The 26,965-nt window shown below is 54.1% G+C and overlaps 1 long non-coding RNA gene across 1 annotated transcript; it reads left to right on the plus strand.

Moving 5' to 3' along the window:
• Positions 1-11,778: 11,778 nt before the first annotated feature.
• LOC117869168 lies at positions 11,779-25,062 on the plus strand. The gene is made up of 2 exons (XR_004643783.1): positions 11,779-11,983; positions 24,145-25,062. It is a non-coding gene; the product is annotated as an uncharacterized LOC117869168 (long non-coding RNA).
• The last annotated feature ends 1,903 nt before the right edge of the window (positions 25,063-26,965 follow it).

The raw sequence follows: 26,965 nt of genomic DNA on the forward strand, positions 1-26,965 counted from the left end.
AAAAGGCTCTAGCCAACCGAGCACCGGTGACTGGGTCCCTGCCAAAGCATCCCTTGAATGTTCTTACATACAACGTACCTGTGCCTCGTCTAAATACAGCCCTTTGTTTGAATCATTTGGGTTCTCCTGGCCAGGGTCCAGAGTCGCAAACAAATCTTGGCCCAGCGATCTGGCCACATGTTTCTCCACCACGTCGTTCTTGCAGGTACAGGCATGGTTAGCTATCCATTTCCCCGCTCCCATGACCCATCTCAAACACGGTTTGCCACAACAGTGTGTTTGTTTCTTCAAGAAGCTCCTCCTTACTTTAGTCAGGCCACATGATATTCTTAGCCAATAGTTTACAGCTGCCGTTGCTCTCCCTCCCTAAGTAAGGAGGAGCTTCTACTTAAACAGGTCTGATGATTAAAAATGGCTGCACCCATAGGCGCCGACTCCGTGGGTGCTCTGGGGTTGGAGCACCCACAGGGAAAAATTAGTGGGTGCTCTGCGCTCACTGGCAGCCAAGCTTCCCTCACCCCCTGCTCCACCTCCTCCCCTGAGCACGCTGCGTCCCTGCTCCTCCGCCTACCTCCCAGTGCTTCCCCCCCGGCCGCCGCCAAACAGCTGTTTGGTGGCATTAACACACTCCAGGAGGGAGGGGGAGGAGCAGGAATGTGTTGTGCTTTGGGGAGGAGGCGGGGAAGAGGTGGGGCTGGGGCAGGGATTTGGGAAAGGAGTTGGAATGGGGCAGGGAGGGGGCAGAGTTGGGGTGGGGACTTTGGGGAAGGGGTTGAAAGGGGCAGGGCCTCATGGAAGGGGTGGAGTGGGGGTGGGGCAGAGGGGGGGTCGAGCACCCAAGGGAAAGCGGGGAAGTCAATGTCTATGGCTGCACCTAGAAAGCCCTGGCCAACACCGGCATGGCAGTCAAGCCTCTCATGAAGAGATGTTATACGGTTCTCTTTTATTTAACTCTTTTTAAATGCTCTTTTCTTAACCTGTCCTTGTATTTAATAGTTTAAATGCTTTTCTATTAACCTCCCTTTATACTTTTTACCATGTGCTACTAAACAGTCTCTGCTTTAGTAAATGCCCATTTTTTCCCATGTGTGTTCTTTTTTAACCTATTTTTCAATATTATTTAATGTTTTTAAATGCTTTTTTCTTAACCTACCCTTATATTTAACATTTTAAATGTTTCTTTCTTAATCAACCTTTATATTTTTACCATATGCTTATTAAATGGTTTCCTTTATATGTTTCTCTTTTATTTAACTCTTTTTAAATGCGCTTTTCTTAACCTACCCTTATATTTAATACACCTTTTACATTTATCTCAAAAAAATTCTTCTTTAATAACATGCCAAACTAGGCCTTTAAAAACACCCCTCCTTACTAAACCTCACCAAAAATCTCTCTTTTCTTTAATAACTTGCCTCTATTCTTTCAAACTAACCCTTTAAAAACAAATATCTCCATTTTTTAAAAGTTCTCTCTTTCTATTCTTTAATAACATGCCAAACTTGGCCTTTAAAATCATCTCTCCTTACTAAACATAACCAAACAAACTTTCTTTCTTTTTTCCCTCTAAACCTTACGAAAGCTTTCTTTTTTTAATCTTTAAGCTCTCTCACTCTATTCTTTCAACCTTTTTCTCTAAACAAGCAACCAAATGTATCAAAGCACAAGCACGCACCATTCCCCCATTCAAACATAAAAAATAATAAAAAATATTTTTTTCAAAATGGCCAACAGCACCAAACCTCGACACCAATGGAAACGAGGATGGAGGGCGGGACATAGGTCCTAAATGGGGCGTGGAAACCTATCCAAAAATACATGGTGATGAATGCTATCGAGCCGTATACTACTGCTGTTGCCTGCTGTTTGACATGACACCTGCCATGTTCAGGGACCGCACTGGGGCCATTCTTTGTAAGTAAACAGAATTGTGTGCCAAAGAAATACCTGGGTCGTATCATCAGTGTCGCCTCTGAATGGGAACAACCGCTGGGGGCACAAGGGGTAACAATAACTTCAGCAAGGCTAGTGCAGCCACACGCTGGGTGTTCTGTGACCAAAGCAGGGCCAGGCTAGAGAAAGAGAGACTGGGCTGCCATCTCATCCTGGGACTGGGAGCTCTGTCATTCTGGGTTGCGAGAAGTCTATGGAGCTCCGCAAGCATGAAGCCCTCCCCACCTGAGATGGGAAATGGGGATGTCTTTGCAAGTCCATGAAAGGCTGTGTCCTAGCATGGCGCTCTGGGCAAGGAGGGACAAGAGCTCCAGGCCCTGAGGAGTAGATCAGCCCTTCCAGGTGGATTGTGCCTTTGATGCAGAGGATTTAGGGAGTAGATGGGCCTGGGGCGGGGCACCCCAATGCACACACTGAAGTGCTAAGAGAGGGAAGCTCCCTGCTTTATGTTTCATCCTCTCTAGCCATGCAGTGCCCCTTAGCCCCATGCTGGGGCCAGGGCTCAGTACTGACAGGTGCTGAACTGCCAGCACAGCTCCCTGCGGCCCCTCAGCGGCCTCCCATCCAGGCCCAGCTGGTGAGGTCTCATGGGATGGCAGGCCAAGGTGGGGAGCTGCACAGCTCTAGGCCACAGCTGCTTAGGGCAGCTCTGACGTTCCTGAGCTCGCCCAGGGCCAACCCTCCATGTGGCATGGGAGCCACGCTACGAAACACTCGCCTGTCTGCTCATCGCCTTCGCCCTGTCAGCCTGTGCCCGATGGGGCCGCGCTATCCATCAGTGCACATCAGCCAATGACACGGACAGCCCAGGCTGCAAGAGCCTCCCACACCAGCTCTGATCACGCTAGGCTGTGGCAGCCAGCGCCAACGGGCAGGGGCAGAGCTGAGTGCCGAGAGGATGGATGGGGGCAGGGAACTGGGAGCATCTCCCTCACAAGCAAGAGGGTCATGGGTCTGGCCAGGCCGGTAATTGCTTCCCCCAAGGACCAGGACTCCCACCTAGCAGGGCCACTGGCCAGCTGGAGACAAGTGCTGGAGATGGCAGAGATCAGCTCCCAACCCTGCTGGTGCCACCCCCATCCTCTCCTCAGCCAGCCTGGGGAGGGAAGAAGGGCAGGGGCAAGTGAGTGCAACAGAGGCTTCTGTATGGCAGAATAAACCTCCTTCTCCCGCCCTTTTATGACAGGTACACACACAGCTCACACTCACACACAGCACACAAGCCGCACATACATAAGTACCATCTCACAAAACTACACGCACCCACTCACTATCTCACCCACACCCCCACAACACAGACATGCACATATTTCATTTACATCCATCCCCCCACAGCACAGACATGCATTCACTCACACAGAACTGCACACACACGCACAGCACAAACACACATATGCCCACAACACTCACCTTCAACTGCATACACACTCCACAATGCACAGACAGCCGCATACACTCAGAGGTGCACACAAACGCAAACACAATCTTTCCTACCACCTCTAGAGCACACAAAGAGACATGCATACAATGTCCCACACTTCCACACACCCTCATCCATGGCCACACCCCGCATCACAGAGCCCTGCATAAACTCACACAGACTCACATATGCGCAGATATCCCTCTCTCTCACCCACACCCACTCACCCACACACCCACACCCTTCCTACAACACCCCGGGGCCAGATTTTCAAGTGTTCATCCCCCAGGATCCACTGAACTCTTTTGAAAACCTGGTCCTGAGCCTCTCCCCATTCTCGGACACCCCCTTATCCCCTCACATGTCCACCTGCACAGTTCCCGGGGGGGGCTGCGTGAGCGTTGGGTTTGACAAGGGTTTAGAGGCACTTGTGGTCAGATCTTCCCCTCAGCAATGGCTGCAGGTGCTACGAGGCAGCCGCTGGCCTGAGAGGTAGGTGCTGAGGAGATGACGACCAGGCCTTTGGTTGGGGAGCCTCAGCTTGCTCCAGCCTGTGGAGGTGACTCAGCTCCTGAGAATGGGAACATCAGCCCATTGCCCAGGCTGACCTGAGGGCTCACTTGGAGGGTGCCAGGCTCTGGGGTGATCAATGCTGTCCTCAAAGCATCACTTGGAGGGAAGGTCACTGCAACAGTGTCATTTATGGTGTCGCTCTGAGGTGGGTGATTCTGGGGTGTCACTCGGGGGGTGATTGTGTCACTGTTACAGCATCACTTTGGGGGGTGATTCTGGCGTGTCACTCAGGGAGGTGCTGGGGGATTGAAATCTGAACCTAGCAGCACCACCCAGTAGCAAGAGCCAGCGGCCGGGGGTAGGGGAACGTGGGCCCTCCCTGCCTCATCGGATTCCAACCCAGGACCCTGTGACTAGCAGCTCAAATATGTGGCATTTATGGTTGTTCCCTGGGCTACTTCCTACCCCAGCTTCGGTTCCTCATCGGTGCCACTGTTCAGTTTCTGGATTCCCCCAGAGGTCTCTCTGGTCATGCTCCGGAGGGTCTCCCTCTGTCAGCCATGGCCCTCTGTAGGGCAGGCAAGGACCCAGGTGGTGGTGGGGATGCTGGCACTGTCCTTGCCAGTTGAAGCTCAGCCTAAGGACAGCGCTTGGGAATCACAGCATGACGCCCTGAGAGCAACACCCCCCAGCATAACATTGGTAGTGATGCCCCTCCAAGTCACACCTGAGAGTGACACTGTCACCATGACATCCCACTCACAATGACCCCCTCCGAGTGACACCCCAGAGTGGCACGGTAACAGTGACACCCCACAGGCATGGCTGTCGAACGAAATGGCTGTGAAGTGCAGAGGCGCCATACCAGCGCTGACCCCTTCCCTGTTCTATTGACCTGATCTGCTGCCACCTTCCTCCTCTGCCCTCCCTCTCCCCGGTGACTGGGAAGGGATCTACCCGGCCTGATCGGGGCTAGGTTCAAACTGGCAGCGTGGGGGGTGAAATGGGCCATCCAGTCCTGGCACACCCCAGGCAGCTGATGAGTGAGCCCAGCCCCCGTCCCAGTGACTGGGGGTATGACAGATGCCAGGCTCGGGGTCTCCCCATCTCCCCTGGATGGCCTGCGAGGTGGCGCTGAGCACAGCCAAGGCTGCACAAAGGAAAGGGGCAAAGAAAACAAAACACTAAGTGAGGATTTGGTGGGGAGCGAAAGCGAGGGGTGAGGCTAGGGCCAAAGGGCAGTGAGCTGCCCTGGTGGAATCCTGGCAGCCCCCTCTTGTCTCCACAGCCACTTGCCACCACAACGCACCCGAGCTGAGCCGGGCCGACTCGCTGGGGAGGAAAACCCAGTGTGTCCCAGGCAATGAAGTCAGCTCTTCTAATGGAGTCACAGCTCTGAGAGGGTGAGGAGACTGGGAGTCTGCACTGTCTTTCCAGCAGTACAGGAGGGGCTTTTTTCCTGGGTAAAGCAGAGAGCTTGGAGTATGGACTCCTAGGTTCTATTTCCAGTTCTGCCGCTGACCCCCTTGGCAGCCTTGGGCAAGGCATTGTCTTTCTCTGTGCCTCAGTTTCCCCATGTAAAATGGAGACAATGATATTCACCCTGAGGTCCCCCAGAACGCCTGAGGATGCACTCGGCCCTATTTACAAAGTGGTTTGATGGCCTCCAGCAAAACCCTGGCGATTAATAAGGAGCTGGAAGAGGTGGCTGCAAACGCCTGGATACTGTACGTATTTGTGGCACAGTGGTTGTGTCTGCAGGGCACCTAGTAAAATGAAAATGCACGCTATTAAGCATGAGGTTCTTTTCTGGCAAAATGCCCTGTCATTTCCTGGCTGTTTAGGTCATTACAGTGATAGAATAATAACATACCACATCACTATAGCTCCTGTAACTATGAGGGGACAGCAAAGCAGGCCAAGAACTGAACAATCTGATGTACTTACTACACACCGAGATCACTGCGTCCACCCCTGAAAGGCAGCTGCTTCTGGTGTGAAACCCAGCAGCTGTTTAACAGCCACAACACTCCTCAAGAGTTTAGGACAGGAAGTGAAGAAGAAACCGTTTGAAAGTGCAAAGTGTGGGTTAGGGAAGTAGAATGTAATTAACTATCCTGGGATTTGGTCAGGACAGCTGGTCAGATATATGTCTGATCTGAAGGAGGCTAGTTCCTGTCTCTGGCTGACGTCTTGGTTCTGATCATGCCTCAGAAATAAACCCAGAAAGGTTCAAACAGCCTCCAGGGTTAGTTTGTTCCAGGATTTTCCTGTAGCTTTACAGTCTCTTTGGGTTTCTGTTAGGGCAAGTCCAGGGAGAGGGTAGGGAGGTATGTTCTAGCTTGTCAAAGGATGCCAAGATAAATCCATGAAATGGGTGCAAAGGGCTCGGGGATTCCTGGCACATCCACGGGGAGGTGTTTTACAATAGTGCTGCCAATGCATGCAATTTTATCACAAGTCCCGCAATCATTTTTCTGAAAGTCCCAGCTCCTGGAGTCCTGGGATTACATACGTATCTCAGCTTTTATTTTTTTAAAAGTAAATGGTCACAATGAGAAGTTTGAAAATGTGATCAAAGTGTGCCCTGAAGGCTCCAACGCCCCAGGCAAAGAAAAAGAACCCAACAGCGGGGTTTTCTTTTTTTAAAATCTCATGATTTTTAAGCCTATCTCATGATTTTAGGGCTGACTTCTCGTTTTGGAAGGTTTGGGGCCGGCGATGCTGTTGTAGCGTGGTGTGCTTCGCTGTGCATGATTGTGACTGACCTGTGCTGTGGCTCGCTGTCACTGGCCTGCAGCTGAGCGGGGTACTGAGCTGTATATAACAGGCTGCCACTGTATTGTGATTGTACTATAGGACTCTGCCATGTGATGCTGTAAATATGTTTTGCTCAATGATTGTCCTGGGGCTGTCCTGATGGCATATCGCTGTAGAGTAACTGTCCTCCCTGTCTGTCACGTACTGTGCATTGTAACCCGAACTGATGGGCTGACTGTACTCTGTGGTCACTGTGCCAGATGACTCCGACTGCACAGTATAAAGGTGAGTGCTGTGGAATGGCTGATGTGTGAGGGGACACACACAATTTCAAGAAGAGCTTTGGTAGCGAGGTTGGCTGAGGCCACCTTGGCTCTAGCCCTGCATCCAGCCCTTGTCACTTGCCCAGGTTTTCCTGGGACCATCCCTGGACTGAGGGCGCTGTCCTGGGAAATCCATTGGGGGGCTCGGTGTGCACTGCCAGCTGGCCAGTTTTATGGGCTCTGCCTGGGAGGTGGAAGCCCCACTCGTGCCCCTAGCACCCACCGTCAGCTTAAACTGCTTTGTCACAGTGCAGTGGCTGAGGGTCTGGCTGGCAGTCACCTAGGCCTTTAAATAGAGAAAGGCAGAGCCCATAAAACTGGCCCGGGCTGGCAGTCACCTAGGCCTTTAAATAGAGAAGAGAAACTCCCGCTTCCTTCCAGCAGAGGGAGCAGTCAGGGTAGGAGCCAGAGCTACAGGGAGCCTGAGCTAAGGCCATGTGTGACCTTGGGAAAAGCACTGTCCCCGCTTTGTGCCTCAGTTTCCCCACCTGTCGCATGTAATAACAGTAACCTCCCCAGCTTAACTAGTCAGTGTCTGTGAATTGCGGGGTGTTCTCTAGATGGATGGGGCTGAAGAAACACTAGGTGGTCAACTCTGTTGTGGGAGAGTTGGTTCGGGGCAGGTGACAAGGAACACATGGGCGAGCTGGAATGGGAGATGAGACAGAAGGGACTCAGCGGCCTCCCTTTGAGCTCTCCCCACACTAGCACAGGGAGGCTTTCCCCAGGCAGTAGAGAGGTCCTGGAGCATCTCCCCTTGTCCCCGAACAAGCTTTCCCAGGGAGATGGATTCCTGCTCGTGTGTGATCTTGACCTGCCCTGGTTTGGGGAAGGTCCCTGCAGAGGGGAGGGGAGCAGGATGATTTACAAGTAGCTGAGATACCCTCCTGAGGAACAGGATAGTATTGCGAGAACACCTGGCCCCTGCCTAATCTCCCACATGCCAGGTCCACATTTGATGAAAGGCTCGTAGGAAAAGCCCAGCTGCTGCAGGCTATGGTGCTGGCCAGTCTCCCTCCCACCCCCCGTGCCCACCGGTGCTCCCATAGGGGGCGCTATGCGGCCATAACTGAACAACCCCTGTCTCCTTGTGAGAGGTTGTATTGTGCCCATTTTACAGACAGGGACCCGTGGCACTGAGTGGGGCAGGGACTCTGCCAGCATTACACCAGGAGTCAGAAACAGAAGAGAACAGACCTACAAGTTGACTCCCACTTCCTGTTCTAGCCATGAGGCTCTAGCACGGGTGCCTCCCAGAGACACAGAAGCTTCTTAAAGCACCCACGGGATTGTCACGTTGTCATTCAGTTCAGACGTGTCACCTCCTGCGTCTCGGCCAAACTCCAACTCAGGTGGCTACATTCTGCCTCCTTGATTTCCCTCTGCATTTTCAGTCACAGACGGTGTTCATCACTTCCTGTCCCAAACTGCTCAACAGCCGCCATGCTGCACCTCAGAGGTGGGTGCATTCCAGTGCTGAGGGAAGTGGTTCCCATCTAAGTGGTTGGCAAGAGGGTTTGAGACCCCTCCAGATGAAAATGACTATGCACATATTGTCAGCTAGGCCCAATTCCATTGCAGCCGGGAGTGAAGGGCAGCCTGCCCTGAAAAGCAATCAGCTGTGGGGAGCCATGTGCAAAGGAAAGGGCTATAAATGGTGAAGCCGGAGCTTGCAGCACCACCGCAGAGCAGCTGGTCTTTGTTACAGCCGTGAGTGGCTCTGCTTCTCCAGAGCCAGAAACTGGAGAAATAGTCTGACATTTGGAACACAAGCCCCTTTCCCAGCAGCAGCTGCAGCAGCTGCCATGGGCATAGGCCATGCGGCAGGGCTTTGGGAGCATGATTTGTCTCGTGCACCCTCCCCACACACTCCCGCTCCGGCTAGGAACACTGTTACCACCCAAACCCCGAGCTCACAGACTCTCGGGGAAGGAGGGCAAAGCAAGGGCCCCACGCTGGGGACTGGCAAACTCCTCTGGCCCCATCTCCTACGGTCCTACCCACTCAACCACCGGGCATTTCACAGTCCGACTCGGTGCTCCGCTTTGGAGATCCAGTGGGGAAAGAGAAGAGGAAGGGAGCCGGTAGAAATTGCAGGGAATAAGCCTGCAGACCGTTTAGGCCAGGCCAGATCTGTGCGTGGCGGGGCTGGGACACACCCAGGGGGCTTCTATCCATAAGAAAGCAGCCCTGTCTAACTAGTCTGCAGTCACATGGGCCATTCCCCGCAGCCTATGGGGGGAGCAATGGGCTGCCTGGGAAATCCACGTGGAGCTCCCAGAAGGCTGGAGGTGTGGGAGGAGGAGCTGCTCTGGTTCCTGCCCCTCGCTGGGCTGGGAGCGTGTGGGAAGAGCAGCCCCTGGCAGCAGCCGAGGCAGGGCGAGAGCACGCTGCCTGCTGCTCGGGCATTGACTCCAGACACGTCTGGGTCACAGCTAAACTAACGTTTCCTGCTGCCTGCCTGCTGGCCTGGCTGTGCACAGAGCCCCAAGGGTCAGGGCGGCATTTGCAGGCCGAGCCCCACAGCGAGAGTGCAGAGCCACGTGTGGGTGGAGTCCAGCGCGGCCCACTCTGCACACACAAGAACTCACACACAGTGCTGTGCTTGTGCACACACCCAGCCTGTCACGCACAGAGTGGACTCACACTAACACGCACATTCTTGCATATCTGCCCACTCTGCACTCACACCCAGGAAAGCACACACACTCATGGACACACACACACACACACCCACACGCCTGATTTTCAGAAGTGCCTTCAGCTCCGCCTCGCACCAGAGAGTGCTCAGTGCCTCTGAAATACAGACCCACGCAGTGTGCAATCACACATGTGTGGACTTCCACGCGTGCACACACACATACTCACACACTGATGAGCAGCCCCTTTCCCGCATGGCCACACGCTCTGTAGCTTAGGTTTTAAATTGTGCTCCTTGCTCGACCACTTGCACTTGCATGTGAACTCCTTGCACTCATCCCCATGGGCTTGCACTAACACATGCACACACATGCCTCTGGAGAGAAACTTCCTCCCATTGGGTTGCCAGTGAAATACCTGGGGCCCAGGACTGTCTCCCTCTGGGCAGGAGAGGTGATGGACAAAGAGGCATGGGCAAGACTCAGTCCAGTTATTATGGGGGGAGGGGGGAGGAATGAAGCCCCTCAAATACCTGAGCAATAACTAGTGGGATCGGAGGGTGGGGTGCAGGGACTGGAAGGAACCCCCTGCCCCAGACACTCTGATCCTTCCTATCCCCCTCTGCCAGGGCATTTTTCACTAGCAAGATAAACAAGGAGAGGTTGAACCCCTCCCTGGGTGAGACCACTCATGTGCATGGCCAGGAGCACACATCCTGGCTCAACAGAGTAGGGTAACGGGCAGTGCCCAGTCCCCATCCATAGGGAGGGTATGGGGAGGCCTTCAGGAAGGGGCAGAGGACTGGAGAAAGCCTGCCAGATAAATGATCCAGTTGAAATGGTCCTTATGGTATGCTCCAGAATCCGGGACTGGCAGGGCGTGCTTGTGTGCATGCGTGCAGGTGCTACGGTGAGAGGATGTGCATGTGTGTGTCTTTGCACAAGCATGTGGGTGTGCTTGTGAGCATACATACACGTGTGTGGATGTACCTGTGTGCATGCATGGAGGTGAGCATTTGCACATGTGTGGGATTACTTGTAATTACTGACAAATATTAATAACCCATTGTTAATCCCCACTATTTGGATTCCAGTAGCACATTATAGTTCTGTTGGGACCTGGTTGCGCTAGGTGCTGTACAGTGCTATAATGAAAAGACAGTCACGGGCCCAACGAGCTAAGTACAGGACAAGACAAAAAGGTGGGTACGACAGACAGGGGGAGGAGGAGTCCCTCCCCACACTTCACCCTAAAAGCCCTTGGGGTTTGGACCCTCCTGGCCATCTCGAGATCAGGAGCCATTTGCACAGATGAGCATTATAGACCCCCGGGTAGGCCGTTAGCTAGAGTGGGGCTGTAATTATGTGTGCCTGGGGTAGTGGGGTCCCCAGCCCATCCCAGCCTGAGCACCAGGAAGACCCCCCCATCTATTCTGAAGCTCGTGTTCCCCATAGTGCAAGCGATACGTGCTGTCTGCATGTGAGTCCCCGCCTACACATGTGGGCCATGCGTGTTGCCGGTACCGTCCCTTTGTCTTCCTGTGCTGTGTCATGAGCAGCTGTCCCATCCAGTGGTGGCTGTGGACCAGTGCGTCTAGGAGACACTGGCTCAGAGCTTCGGCCCATGTCTCCCCCCCGTGGCTGGATCACATGGAGGAAGGAGCCTGCTCCTTATTCATAGGAGCTCTGACAGCTCCCATGCTTTGGGTGCCAGGAATACTGGGTTTGATCCCGGCGGTGCCAGGGTGGGCGCGGTTCAGAATGGCTGCCCCTGTGCAAGGGGGTCTGGAGCTCAGGAGAAGGAGCCATCGTTTAGGTTCACTCCCACGGCGCAGCTCTGGAGAAGGGGGAGGTTGATGGCTGATGAAATGGGAACACTGTGCAATCACGTGGGGCGGGGGGGCTCGCTCCGCTCCGCCCCATCGGGCCAGTCACACTCTGACTTCTCTCTGCTAGCAGCACGCACCCACCCAGACACGACCGCGCGCACACACGTACACACCGGCTCCCCCCACACCCACCAAAGGCTAAGTGAGTCGCACAGGCACCACACCCACATCCAGGCACAGGCGCACGCCCACACACGCATGCGCATGCACATGGGGGGAGGAAGGCTGGGATTAATAAAAGCCAAGGAGACCTCCCCTAATAGACTCCAGCTGCAAAAACATTCCCAGAATTCAGAGCCTGCTCTGTCTCCGGGAGCCGCCTCTTGCCTGCACAGTCCAGGCCTCAACCCGAGCCGAATTCCACCCCTCCCCCACCGCCCCCCTCGCACCCTCCCCGCCCCCCCGTGACAGCTGCACCGGAACTCCAGCAATTGATCCCCTAGCCTGGAGAGGGGCGCTTGCCATTCGAACATTGTTTTCCTTAAGGTGAGAGCCCAGGGGAGGAAGCAGTGCATGCTGGGAAAGGGACCCTGGCCTTGCCTGCCAAACCACAGTCTGAAGGCTCATTGGGCAGCAAGTTTCTCCTTAATTCTGGGGGGAGGAGGGAGGGGACAGCCGCGTCCTTCTCTGCTTCCAAGAAACACAAAAGAGAAGGAAAGTCATTCCAGGTACAAACCGCACAACGGTCCGGGCTCGGGGGGAGCTTCCAGGTACCCCAGCCCTGGCCTCTCCCAGCAGGGGGCGCTGTGGGGAGCGGGGCAGGGCGCTGACTGTGGGNGGAGGTTCCAGGTACCCCAGCCCCGGCCTCTCCCAGCAGGGGGCGCTGTGGGCAGCGGGGCAGAGCGCCGGCAGGAGGGGGCGAGGGCCGGCTACTCCAGCCCCAGCAGCAGTCCCTGCAGAAAATGACACCAGAATCTGGCTTTGTGGGGAGCGAGTGAGTTTCCCCATTTGAGCAGGCAGGTGAGGTGCCCAGCCCCTGGCTGCCATGTGGAATGCCCCGCAGCTCCCCCTTGTACACATGGCAGTCATGACAGGAGAGTCTCCTCCTTCCCAGGTGCAGGAGGTGGACAGGGTGTGTGTGTGTGCGCCCTGGTGGGGGCGGGGGTGATTTCTGGGCCAGGCGGGGGCGGGTGGTTCTTTTCCTTTAAGAGCTGTACAGGCAGATCCGAATTTAGCCCGCGCGCCGGCATGTCTCCTTTGGAATCTGTCCAGGGGCTCAAACAGCCTTCAAATAGATCCTTATCGAGTGCTAACAAACGTGTGGAAGCTGGCTGGGGGCGGGGAGCATGGCGCTCACAGGGCCGCTCTGTTCCCTCAGCAGCGCGGCTGGAAAGCAAGGCCTGAGCCGGGAGCCTGCCGACGAGTCCCTCGTGCTGCCACTCTGCTGGGGAGGGCGCCCGAGCGGGGCTGGGGGAGGCTGAGTCCCCAAGTCGGACTGCAGCAGGGCCACGTCCCCCAACGGAGCCAATTGGACTGGCTTCAGCCACAGCCCCGAGCTGGGCGCTGTCGTTCACAGGCCTGCGCTGCCGTCGTTCAGAACACAGGGTGCCGCTCTCCCCTCCGCACGGCCCCGGCCGACCAGCAGCCGCGCTCGGCTAGCGCTGCCTACGTGCCACAGAAAGCGCTAGCGGGCCGGGCACTGCGCTGGGATTCAGGAGATGTGGGCTCTGGTGCCAGCTCTGCCCCTGGCCTCCTGGGCGAACTTGGGCAAGTCCCTGCCCCCTCGCTGGGCCTCTGGCTCCTCTTCCACCCTTTGTCTGTTTCGATTGTAAGGTCTGCGGGGGAGGAACTGATTCTTACTCCATGTTTGTACAGCAACTAGCACAAGAGGGCTCTGCTCTCAGTCGGAGCCTCTAGAAACGAGGGTTATCTCACTAGCACCTGCTACGGCAGCCTGGCCGCTGCAGGATCTCTCCCCTGGGTCGGGATTCAGGCCCTCAACACAGCTTTGAGGTCGGGGAATATGATTAGCTTCATGTTACAAATGGGGAAACTGAGGCAGAGGCGATGCCATGACTTTCCTGAGGTTGCACAGGGAGTTGGTGGCAAAGCAGGTATTACAATCCCTGGCTCCTGAGTCCCAGGCCAGTGCCCTACCCCCAAGCCCACGCCGAGGCTGGCCTGCTGGCAGGTCGTCTAGTGGTCGACTGAACTATGACCAGTCAGGAATCACATGGTATTGTTTCTGTTCACTGATTGGATGAGTGTAGCACTCCTATCCAGGAGCTGCAGCCAGGGGAGGGGGGTTTGAGTGGATGCTGTTTCGGGGGTGGGAGCAGCTAAGTAAGATCAATGGAGCATATACTGTGCATCGTTGGACCTTTGCCGTGCTGGGACCCACAGGCCGTGCCCCAAGCACCAGTTCTAGAAGAACTAAACGCCTGTGAGCCTTGCTGCCTGGGTGCGGGGTTTCCCTCTCCTGCCCTCTAATCACGGTAGCTGTGTGTGCCAGGAGACTGACTTATCTTGCTGTGTCCATGCCACCTCCCGGTGAGAGGCCTGGGAGCCTCTCCCACACTTCACCACGGTCACTGGCAGCAGGACTCATGTGGGCGGATAGACCTGCTGAGAAGAACAGTCAGACCCTCCTCTGGCTCCATCTGTCCCAGGGCTCTGGCAAGGGGTCTGGGGTGCTCTGTCCCATATCAACTACTGTCAGATATACCCTCGAACATGCAGTCTTCGCGTTCACTCTCCATGGGCATTTGTGCACTAGCAGCCACGGGACTGGGCCAGCATGGGCCCTGGGGAATTCAGTGCTCCCTTGGCTGCAGTCACCATCTCTGGACTGTAAGGTCTCTGGGGCAGGAGCTCATGCTCACACGCCTGCAGGGTGCCGATGCCCCACCAATAAATAATCCTGGGAGGAAGCGGTAGGGTTCTAGAGATTGGTTTTCATGTCACGAGTGCGTCCCCCAGTCAGCGAGTGCCATGCCAGAGCTCACAGCACTCTGCGGAGGTGGAGAAGTACCAGTCACCCCTTTTCACAGCTGGGGCGGGACTGCCCAAGGACACAGCAAGGTAGTGCCAGAGCTGGAAGCAGAGCCCAGCACTCCTGACTCCAGAACACTTTAACCCCTACGCCTCCCTCTTCTCCCACAGCTAGGAACGGAACCCAAGAGTCCTGGCTCTCAGGATGTTGACCTATTTCATAGACAAGCTGGTGCACTCCTTTTCATGGACCCCTTACCCCAGCCCAGGGGAGCCCCACCCTGTTACAGCAGCTTAGGCAGGTGGCACGACACAGACAGTTGCGCGCCTACTGGGTGAGGAGCCAACGTGCTGGCTGGGAGGTAGGGAGGGGTTTTATTGCTGCACATAGGGGGCAGCAGTCCCCAGAGGGGAGAGGGGGGCTGGAGCCCAGAGCCCGGCCTGCAATTCGGAGAAGGAGCCCCCTGAACAGCTGAAACCAGAGCCAGAGGCATGACTTGGTCTCAGCCAGAAGGAGATTGAACTCTCTGTTCTGCCGTATGGGGCGGCCTTGAACTGCAGTGTGTGCGTGCGTGTGTGTGTGTGTGTGTGTGTGTGTGTGCACACGTGTGGGTGCGTGAGTGCACATGCGTGGGAGGACTGGCCTGGGGTGAGAGCTTGGGGGTCGGAAGAATCCGTCAGCAGATCTTGGGTTGTGTTTGGTGACCGTGTGTAAGATTTTTCATCTGCCTGGGTGTGTCAGTGTTTGTGCATGTGCCTGTGTCTGTCTTAGGGTGTCATAATGTGTCCCTGTGTGTGTGCCTCTCAGGGCTGAATTTTGTGTCTTGCTGTCTTCCAAAGTATCTTTGTGCTCGTGTCTCTGTGAGATGTGTGTCTATGTGTGTGTGGGTGTAGGTGTGTCTGGGTGTGCATATCTGTGTTGTATGTCTAGGTGTGTCTGGGTGTGTTTCTCTGTGAGTTGTATGTCTAGGTGTGTCTGGGTGTGTATCTCTGTGAGCTGAGTGTTTGGGTGTGGATGTGTGTCTCTGTGAGTTGTGTGTCTGGATGTATTGTGTGTATGTGTCTCTCTGTGAGTTGTGCATCTGGGTGTATGCATGTGTGTCTCTGCGAGGTGTGTCCATGTGTGTCTCTCTGTGATTGCGTGTGGGTGAGCAGATCCAAGTGTGCACATTCTAACAGTGCTGCCCACGCCTCCTCCTCTGCTCCCAGCCCCGGCCTGCTGCTCTGGGGAACACATTCTGGTGCTGTGCTCCATCAGTCACCCCTTCTATTCCTGGCCCCCAGCGCCCACGCACCTCCCTTCGCCTTCCCCATTCTCACACCCCTCCTCTGCCGGTAACCCAGCCACTCCTCTCGCACAGCCCGGCTCATTACGGCCCTAGCGCAGACCGAGGCCTCCACCACCCGCCTGCTCCCTCCCCAGGCCTGGCCGTGGCTGGTCTGGCGAAGCGCATGCAGCGTGCGAGAGTACACTGGCATCTGGAGATGTTTGAAGAAAGGAAACCATCTCCCCAAAAGGCTTTGTTCTCTGTCCCTCTCCTCCCGCCCCCCCCCTTGCTTGCTGATGCTATCGCTGGCTCAGCTCTGTGCAAAAATTGGAAACGGGGGTTGGGGGGGGGGAAATCCCTGGAAAGGGGCTTGGAAGAAAGACGAGGGGGAGGGAGGGGGGAAGAAACAAAGAGAGAGAGAGAACGAGGAAAAGGAAGAGAAGAGAGAACAGGGAGTGCAGGAGAATTTGGGATGAGGAATGTGAGCGCAGTGGGGCCGTAGCAGGCAGGCTCCCCACTGAGGCAGTGTGCCCTTCGGGGTACCGGCAGCCCTCCCCAAGGGAGGAGTTGGGGGCACAGATCTGGAGCCTCCTGACTGGGGTGCAGGTCCCTGGCTGGTGAGTATAGGACTAGGGCGCCTGGGGGGCTGGCACTGATGCCTCCAGAGGAGAGCTGCCCAAGGCCCCACCACCCCGTAGCCCTGCTAGCGGCAGATCCCTGGCCCAGGGGGCGGGAGCTGGAAGGACACGTTCTGGGATGAAGACACATCCTGGTGCTGTGCCCCATCAGTCACGCCTCCTATTCCAGAACAACAAGCACACTCGACACCTCTGCACTCAATGCAGCCTAGTGTCCACTCTACCCCCTCGCTTCCAAACAGCGCTACAGGCCTTTGCATCTGCAGGGCCTGTGCAGCCTGGCTTGTGCCTAAAGGGGAGACCTGGGAGGCAGGACTCCTGGGTTCTGTGCCCAGCTCCGCCACTGACTGACTGTGTGACATGTGGCAAGTCGCTGCATGCACTTGTTTCCCCTCCCAACCTCTGTGTGGATTGCGAACTCTGCGCAGGGGCTGTCCCATGCGGTGCGTCCATATGGCGCCTGGCACAGAGAAGCCCTGATGGCAGCTGGAGTCTCCAGGCACTACTGCAGTGCAAGTGCTCATGCTCCCCGTGCTACCACTGACTCACCGGGTGACCTAGGGCAAGTCTCTGCCCCGCTCTGGGCCTCGGTTTCCCCACCTGTATAATCAGCAGAGTGGCACTGACCTCACCGGGCGGCGGCTGCAAGGCTGAGTTAATGCTAAGCACTCCCAGCGGGCCCCACACAAGGCGAGTCAGGCCAGAGAACTGGGGGTGGGGGCTTGCCCAGCTGGCCCCCAGACTCAGGTAGCTCTGTTCTGCTACCTCAATGTCATTCAGCCCATTGACACCCTTTGTCAGGGGATTAACAGCATTGCATTGGCCAGAGTGAGGAGCGACAATGCATATTTCAAGAGACAGGACCAGACCCAGGTTGCTGGGAGAGGGGGTGTCACAGCCTTGGATTTGCCCCTGCAGCTGGATCAGCACAGACCCACCCTGCACACAAAGGCAAAGTCACAATAAGATGCAGTTTCTCCAGTGCCAGCTCTGCTGGGTCTGTCCATGCTGCGGGCTCGCAGCCGCCCAGGCCTGGCCTACGGGGAGCCCAGGCAGGGCTGATGGAGCTTTTGGGCCTGGCGCCCGGTGCGAGTGGACAGACACACGCACCCGCTAGCAAGCGCACAATAGCAGTGCGGCACTTGTGGGCATGCCCTCGATGCACCTCGTGGGGTACAGGGTGCAGTGCCTTTTCAAAAAGCACCACGTTACCTGGGGGGATTTCAGAGACTTGGGTCTGTACTATGGGCCACTCACCTAGGGATTGCACAGGGGGAGAGCTGTCATTATCCCCACTGTGAAGAGGGGGAAACTGAGACTAACCGCCTGATTTTTCAGATGCTCCCATTGACTGCAATGGGAGGGCTGCATTCTGCAAGCCGGGTCCACAGAGATCCACCAAAGGCCGCACAGCAAGTCAGTCCTGAGCTAGGAATAGGCCCAGGGGTCCCAGCTCCCACTCCACGACTCTAACCATTAGACACACACTGCCTGACAGAATGGAGAAGAGCGCCAGGGGTCCCAGCTCTCCCCCAAGTGCCAATCCACTCACCCCCCAGCAAGGGAAATGCAATCCAAGGGGCTGTGGCACTGCTTAGCCAACACAGGCGACATTAACCAAACCCTGCGCTGCGTAACCTATTGTTAGGGACAGTTACATATTTTTATATGTAAAATTCTCAGAAGCTCGACAACAACATTTCTTTCCCTGAAGAGTCCATCTCTTCCTTGTGGTAGAGGGGCTGCCTCCCAGCACGGACATTCATGCTCATCTTTTATCTGGGGGTTTCTGGGGACTGGAGCTACTCATGGGTAATGCTGAAGCAGGATGGAATCACATCCTTCACTGTGGGTAGGTCTACACTTACCTCCGGGTCCGGCGGTAAGCAATTGATCTTCTGGGATCGATCCCGGAAGTGCTCGCCGTCGACGCTGGTACTCCAGCTCGGCGAGAGGAGTACACGGCATCAACGGGGGAGCCTGCCTGCCATGTTTGGACCCGCGGCAAGTTTGAACTAAGGTACTTCGAATTCAGCTACGTTAATAACGTAGCTGAATTTGCGTACCTTAGTTCGAAATGGGGGGTTAGTGTGGACCAGGCCTTAGGTTTCAGAGTGGTAGCGCTACACATAGGTATATCTTGTGGTTAGAGCTAGGGTGACCAGATGTCCCGATTTTATAGGGACAGTCCTGATTTTTAGGTCTTTTTCTTATATAGGCTCCTATTCCTCCTTCACCCCATCCCGATTTTTCACATTTGCTGTCTGGTCACCCTAGTTAGAGCAGGGAGGATGAGGTGCTAGGACTCCTGGATCCTGTTTCCAGCTCTGGCAGGGGAGTGGGGTCTGGTGATTAGAGCAGGGAGGCTGGGAGCAGGACTCCTGGGTCCTATTCCCAGCTCTGGCAGGGGAGTGGGGTCTAGTGATTAGAGCAGGGAGGCTGGGAGCAGGACTCCTGGGTCCTATTCCCAGCTCTGGCAGGGGAGTGGGGTCTGGTGGTCAGAACAGAAACATTTGGATTCCCAAGTTCTCTTTCCAGCTTCGCCTCTGATTTCCTGTGTGACCTTAGGCAAGTCCCACAGCCTCCAGTGGCTCAGCTCTGAGATGGGGACAATGGTTCTATCCTGCATCATAAGGCCTGAGCTAGCTCAGCACTGTACTAGAAACTGGCCTGAACTAAAAGCCCAGCTTGGAACAACCCCCAGCCTAGGGGAAACTCATCTCTGGGCATTGACCTTGCTGTGTGGACTCCTTTCTGCCCCCAAGGCACCTAGGGTGACCAAATGTCCCAATTTTATAGGGACAGTCCCAATATTTGGGGCTTTGTCTTATATAGGCGCCTATCCCCCCGTCGTGATTTTTCATACTTGCTGTCTGGTCAGCCTAAAAGCACCAGACTGATGGGCTTTCCCAGGGCAGAGATCCCGTGTTCCCCCTACCAAGGGGATGGAGAGAGGGGCCAGGTAAAACCTCACATGCCTCCAGGAGGCTGGGCTTTGCCTGCTGATGGCGTGGCATTCTTACAAGCTACTCCCACCTGTGTAACAAGTCCCCCCGTTCTCTGCCAAGCTGCCTGGGAAGCCAACAATGACGTCGAAAGTGGCTGTGCGCTCCAGCCATCTCTTGCCTTGCAGGGATTCAGAGCCATCTCTGAGGAACAAGACTAGCCCCGCTCGGGCAGCATCTGGCCCGACACCTTGTCCTTTATTGTTGTACTAGGATTTGTGCCGCTGTGGTTTCTGCCAGCCCTGATCTCCCACAGAGTATGGGCGTGTGCCGAGTCCTGGCCAGAGCTTCCTGTTCATCACAGACACTCACTGGGGTTCTGCATCTGAAGAATTTGGGTGTGATGCTCAGCTGCTGGGGATGGCTCGTGCCCTAGAATGCGCTGGGTGGCTAAGCTGGGCAACAGGCTGCCAAGGGAGGCTAGGGAGTCCCCCCGCCCCACTGCAGGGCATTAAGAACAGGCTGGGCAACCCCCTGTCAGGGATGGGCGGGGGTTGCCCTCGCGAGATCCCTTCCAGCCCCACAGTTCGGTGCATCTCCGATCCAGCTGCACAGAAGTCACATTGCAGTGGGGAGTGGCCATGTGTCTGGATAACGAGGATGGGCAGAGTCATAAAGGTAAATTCCAGCCAAAGCAAAGAATGGGGCTGGGCTACACAGCCCCCTGCTTCAGGGCTTAAGCCAGCTGCTAGCTACTGGGGTCAGGAGATCTCCATGGGGCAGGGTCTCCCATCACTGCAGGGTTTCTGCTGGCCACCGCTGGAGAAGGAATGCTGGACTGGGGGAGCCCTGTCCTGCTCCAGGCTGGCAACTCCCTACGCCCCTACACTGATTCATGTGAGCTAAGGATCCAGCCCTTTCACTCAGTTTGACTGAGAGGTTTTCAGTGATTCACCTTCTCCCCTGGGTTTGGACCCTCGGCACATTGCTACGAAAACAGCCTGAGCGTCACGATGGGGGATCGGATCCAGATCGACAAAGAAAACAGGCATTTATCAGCCCCTATCAGGCGAGATGGAATCTAGGCCGAGGATCTCTTAACACAGCTCTGGTGCCGAACCAGTTCCCAGCTGCCATCACTCCACATGGAATCAGGTGCTCCCTGGGGAGTGCAGACATTACACGCCATTTGAGTTGGTCTGCGTTCCACATTGCAAGTGACACTTCCTGTGTTGCTGGGTTGTTTCTGCTGCTTAGGGAGGTTCTGTGGATCTGTTTCAGTATTCTCCAAAATGCCGCTGACAAACACAGAGGGACAGGTAGGGCATGGGGAGGTTTCCTGGAGAGTGTAGACATGACTCTGATTAAGCAAAGTTGGGGAATTAAGGGTCTGAGCAAGTCAATGGAACATTAAGGGGCTGAGCACCCCAATACCCGAGTTCAGGACTTGGCCCTCAATCAGCAATCCATGCTGGCAGTCCAAAGCTGCTAACTCGGTGGTGGGACAGGCCAGCTGTACCCATGACCAGCAGGCTGCCTGACGCTCTGCAGCTTCTACACACAAAGGCCTCATTTTCTTGGGCTGGGGCGGTGCTGCGGCATGGACGGGGCTGGAAATCCAGAGACTGGGACTCAACTCAACTTGTTGCACAGACATAAGGACAGTGGTGGACGACCAGACCCAGCTCAGGAAGGGGAATCGTTTTTAACCCCCTCTATTTTGTCTCTGCCCAGTTAAAGACCGGCTGGTTGCGAGCTGTAACTCAGCAGGAGGGGGCGACGAGGTGACGTCTGCGGGGGGGTAAATTGTGGAATTTAAACTGTATCTGACCACAAAGCTCAGAGTCTCTCCCCGCCTTTCCCAACAGCCTGTGTCTATCCCCAACCCCTGGCTGTGTTGCCTCCCCCCATCCCCTGGCCCTTCAGTCAAGCTCTGCCAGCCTCCTTCAGACTCCTCAGCACAAGGGCCACGGCGGAAGCAGCTTGGGCAGGCTTTGGTCCATGCAGCACTGCAGTGGTGTCAGCTTTCTCGCGGGAATAAACTGGCCCCAACCCAAGGCTCCAGTTACCGGAACAGCAGTTTTCTCCTCAGGGTGGCTAGAGCCAAGGTGAGACTTCTGGTCTAACTCCCTGCAAAGGCCCAGGACAGCTGGAGGCACCAGAACTTTCCCGCTGCTGCCAGTGGCATGGCACCAGATATGGACTATGTTCTTGTCGACGCAGAGACGAGTCCTTCCCCCACCAGAGCCCGCAACAGCGTGAGCGCTAGTGGAGCCGGTACAGCCAAGTGGAGCGGGCTAGGGCTCTGGAGAGCTGGCGTCTATTCCCAGCCCTGCTCTAGACCTGTCACTGCCTTGCTCTGGGCCTCAGTTTCCCCATCAGTAAAACATGGGGAATGACATGAAGAGCTAGGGCAGTTAGACCTGTGCTGAGTGCCATAGATAACACAAGGGAACTTTCAACTATGCCCTGATTTGTTAATTAACACACACTAACTCTCCTGATTATAAACTGTGTGGATTTCCATAACTGTTTGCTCCTGCACGTCTACACTAGAATTTACAATTGTGTTAATTAACACATCAACCCATGACTAAATATTCACGTGTAGAAATAGCCATGGCCGGGTGCTCTGCTAGCCCCAGTGCTCAGTCCCCACATGGCCGGAGGTGGGGAAAGGTCACTATTGATAACGAAGGGGCAAAAGGACAGCCCTGTTCCATGGGTCTTGTTTCCAGAGAAGGACTTAAAAAAGCTCGCTGGGCTCCCCCCCGCCCCCATCACCTAGGAACAATCAGTCACTGCCGGCTGCTGTGTCAACAAATCATCATCTGCTGGCAGAAGGGGGTTGATAAGGACTGCGAGCCAGGTCTCCACAACTCTAAAATAACCTGAAGGCCTCCCCACAGTACAGGGCTTAGAGACACAAAGCACCAAGCATAGAGCAGGGTTAGGAAAAGCCGCACTGGCCAAAATTTTCAAAATTGAGCTAGTGCTTGTGGAATAAGGTAGGGTGCGGACTGAAAGCAGAGCGACACTGGAATAACTGCATAGCTTAATCCAGTCCCAAAGTCAGACCGTGTGGCAAGGATGATGATGGTGACAGACTCATAGACTTTAAGGTCAGAAGGGACCATTATGATCATCTAGTCTGACCTCCTGCACAACGCAGGCCACAGAATCTCACCCACCCACTCCTGTAACAAACCCCTAACCTATGTCTGAGTTATCGAAGTCCTCAAATCGTGGTTTGAAGACCTCAAGGTTCAGAGAATTCTCCAGCAAGTGCCCCGTGCCCCACACTGCAGAGGAAGGCGAAAAATCTTCAGGGCCTCTGCCAATCTGCCCTAGAGGAAAATTCCTTCCCAACCCCAAATATGGCGATCAGTTAAACCCTGGGCATGTGGGCAAGACTCACCAGCCAGCACCCAGGAAAGAATTCTCTGTAGTAACTCAGATCCCACCCCATCTAACATCCCATCACAGGCCATTGGGCATTTTTACCGCTAATAGTCAAAGATCAATTAATTGCCAAAACTAGGCTATCCCATCATACCATCCCCTCCATAAACTTATCAAGCTCAGTCTTGAAGCCAGATATGTCTTTTGACCCCACTCCTCCCCTTGGAAGGCTGTTCCATTCTCTCCATTCCAGTTGTATCTTGGGAGGATGTTAAACAGCAGCTACTGAAGTTAAACATTTTCAAATCAGCAGGTCCCAGTAACTGGCATCCAAGAGTTTTAAAAGAACTGGCCGAGGAGCTCGCTGGACCATTAATGTTAATTTTCAGTAAGTCTTGGAGCACTGGGGAAATTCCAGAAGACTGAAAGCCAATGTTGTACCAATATTAAAAAGGTAAATGGGATGACCTGGGTCATTATAGGTGGGATATCGCTCTTGGGCCAGATAATGGAGTGGCTGATACGGGACTCGATTAATAAAGAAGTAAAGGATGGTAATGAAATTAATGCCACTCAGCATGGGTTTAATGGAAAACGGATCCTGCCAGCCTAACTCGATCTCTCTCTTTGATAAGATTTCAAGAGTGGTTGATAACAGGCTTGGCTACACTTAAAATGCTCCAGCAGCACCGCTGGAGTGTTCAGTGAAAAGCGGTTCTCCCCTCGGTGTAGGGACTCGCTAGCTAGGGTCAATGGGAGAAGTCTCCTGCCAACTTAGTATTGTATATATCAGGGAGGTTGGGTCAGTTTAATTCATTCAACTTAGTTATACCAACCTAATTTCCTAGTGTAGATCTGCTCCCAGGCTTCTGTAAGACATTTGACTTGGTACCACACAACATTTTGATTAGAAAACTAGAACAATACAAAATTAATATGGCATGTTACATGGATTAAAAATCAGCTAACGGGTAGGTCTCAAAATGCAACTGTAAATGGGGAATCATCATTAAGTGGGTTTGTTCCCAGCAGGGTCCTGCAGGGATCAGTTCCTGGCCCTACACTAACTACCGTTCTTATTAATTACCTGGAAGAAAACATAAAAATCACTACTGACAAAATTTGCAGATGATACAAACATTGGGGAATGGTGACTAATGAAGAGGGCAGATCACGGATACAGAGATATCTGGATCCTTTGGTAAACTGAGTGAAAGCAAAACTCTTTAATATGGCTACAAGTAAACGTACTCGTCTAGGAACAAAGAACCCAGGCCACACTTGCAGGATGGGGGACTTGATCCTGGGAAGCAGCACCTCGGGGGAGGTGGTGGGCGTGGGGGGGAAATCAGCTGAACATGAGCTCCCAGTGTGATGTGGCCAAAAGAACTAATGTGATCCTGGGATGCCTAATCAGGGAATCTTGACTAGCAAAGGCTAATTTTACTCTGTATTTGGCACAGGTGTAATCACTGCTGGAATATTGCATCCAGTTCTGGTGCCCACAATTCAAGAAGGATGTTGATAAATTGCAGAGAGTTCGGCAAGGAGCCACAAGACTCACTAAAAGATTAGAAACCTGCCTTACGGAGAAAGACTCAAGCTCAATCACAGAGCTGTGATCACAGTTTATAAGTAGTTGCCTGGGGAACAGACACTTGATAATGGGCTTTTCAATCCAGCAAAGGTCTCATGAGATCCAGTGGCTGCAAGTTGAAGCTAGACCAATTCAGACTGGAACCAAGATGTCATTTGTTAACAGGAAGAGAAATTAGCCACTGGAGCAACCTACCACGGTTCCTGGTGGATTCTCCATCACTGGCACTTTTTAAAACAAGATGGATGGTCCTCTAAAAGCTCTGCTCTGGGAATTATCATGGGGAAGTTCTCTGGCCTGTGCCATGCAGGTCAGCTGACATGATCAGCATGGTCGCTTCTGGCCTTGGAATCAATGGACCTAGGAACAGAATCCTAGCCATGATGGATTTGATCCTGGTCTCTCTCCAACGCTCTGAGCCAGATCCCGCTCCCACTGAAGCCAACGGAACTTTCTATGGCAACGGGACTGGGCGCTCAGCCCAAAGGGTGTGAATTTCCCGGACCCAAAGGCAGCAATGACTGTTACTGACTTCAGTGAGCCTTGGATCAAGCGCTCATTACACTTCTCTGCTGGGTCATTTTCCCCGCCTGCCATGGGTAGATTGCTGCAGTTTACCTCGGGACGTGGGTTTTGGAAACGCACCTTAAGTTTACCATTCAGTCCCTGCTATTCAAGCTCCTTCGGGCACTGATAGCTATATCTATCTCCATAAAAGATTCCTTTGTGAGGGAAGAGGAGGGATTTGTTGCACAAATACAGGCCACGATCCTGCAAACACTTACACACGACTAACTTACTTTATTTATACGTGCCACTGGGGATATCACACGCACAAAGCGCCAACCTTGCAAACAGACAGAACGCTTGTTTACACAGGGTAATTACCCAGCATAGCTAGAGCACAATAACTACCCAAGTTAGAGCAGCACGGCTACAGGCAAGCCGTAAGCAGGCTGGTCTAGCTCCACCAGTCCATTTCCCAGGCTGGACAAGCTCTTACTGTGCTCATCAGCTTCAGCGAGGCTGTGCTCCTGCCCAAAGCTACCCGCCCGCTGGAGAGGTGGCAGGGTTGGGGCTTTTCAGTGTAGCCCAAGCTACGCCCTGAACTAGTCGCTGCTTCAGCCCAGGGGATCGGTACAGCCCACCACCAGCCGAGAGTTAGAGACGCACGAAACAATCCTGAGCACATTGGTGAACGTATTTATTTGTTTACACACACACACACACACACACACACACACGTAACTTAAAGACAATCACACTTTTCTAACTAAAAAACCAGAACTCATAAAAGGTTCTAGGCCCACTGTGAGCCGGTGATGAATTGTTACCAGGGGGTTATGACCAATAGATACACGGCCTTCTCTTTGGAGGAGGATTTCTGCTCCACCCCACTTTGGGATGCAGATCCAGCTGCTCCCCTCAGCCTGACCCCATTGCTTTAAGAATCCGTCCCTCCCAAGGATTAGATAAAAAGGTTACAATCTACATACATTATCTGGATTCAAATATTCAGCCCTAGAAAAACCTGCTGGGTCTTTCCTCTCCAGCGGTTAGTTTCTTTCATCACACACCACTGTGTGAGGAGTTGGAGGTTCTCTGGGGACCTGCAAGGGGGGCCTGGTATCAGTCGGGGTGTTTGATTGGGAAGTGGGGGTTGGTGCTGCACTTTAATTGACTTCCACAGAGCCCAGCCACACTAAGCCAGCTGTGAAAACATCACAGGCCCAATTAGTTCCCATCAAAGGGACCGCACCTCTGCCGGACGGCAGGCACTGTCCCTGCTCTCGGCAATGGGCACAGCGCATGGAGCATGGAGCATCCCACCCTCTCCACATGCTGTGTCCCCACCCAACAGACAAGAGCCCCCTTCCCCTCCCCCAGCTGGCCCAGGGTGTTATTTATTAAAGCACCACCACTGGCCTTTGCTGCATCAGAGACTCCTCTTTATTTCAGTTCCCAGATCAGCTTAAAGACTGATGGATCCAGATAGACCTCAATCCCTGCACCCATGTGGGGAGCCTGCAGGATTGGAGCCCTATAGGAGACAGAGGTAGAAGGCCTGGATGGAAGCCTATTGATGCCGTGACAAGGCGCATGAACCAAAATCCTAGGTAGTCAGGGTTGAATCCCAACTTCCCTTTCATCTCACTCCCCCACCCCCACCCAGGCCCCTTTTTCAGCTGCTTACTTCACTGTCAAATTCACTTTGGGGGTTCAGTTCTCTCCCTGCCCAGAGCCAGCTTTTTTCTGTCTGGAAAAAAAAGTTGTGTGTTTATTAAGCAGCTCAGATTGCCTCATGCTCCTCTGAGCACTGATTCGCAACTGAGTCATTTAAAGAAGGGCTTTTTGTCTGCATGATTGGGCAGTCTCCAGTCTGGTGCAAAGGAATTTATTTATTTAAAATAATTCCTGGACTGGGATGAGAGTTTATAGCAGAGAACAACCCGCTCCCCCCACTGAACCTGGGGATGTTTCTTCCTTGACTAGATGAAACTTTCTAGTCTTTTCCATCTCTACAACAGCTGGGATGTTTAATGCATTAAGCAGACTTCTGCTTTTCTTGAGAGTGGGGGGGGGGGGGGGAGAGAAAAAAAAAACCCCCTTTCAAACCCAGGCTTTCAACTTTCCACACTTAACTGGGAACAAAACCCTCTCCCCATTCCCATTAAAAAAAAAAAGCC

The sequence above is a fragment of the Trachemys scripta genome, chromosome 23, assembly GCF_013100865.1.
Source record: "Trachemys scripta elegans isolate TJP31775 chromosome 23, CAS_Tse_1.0, whole genome shotgun sequence".
In the NCBI taxonomy this organism is placed as follows: Eukaryota; Metazoa; Chordata; order Testudines; family Emydidae; genus Trachemys; species Trachemys scripta.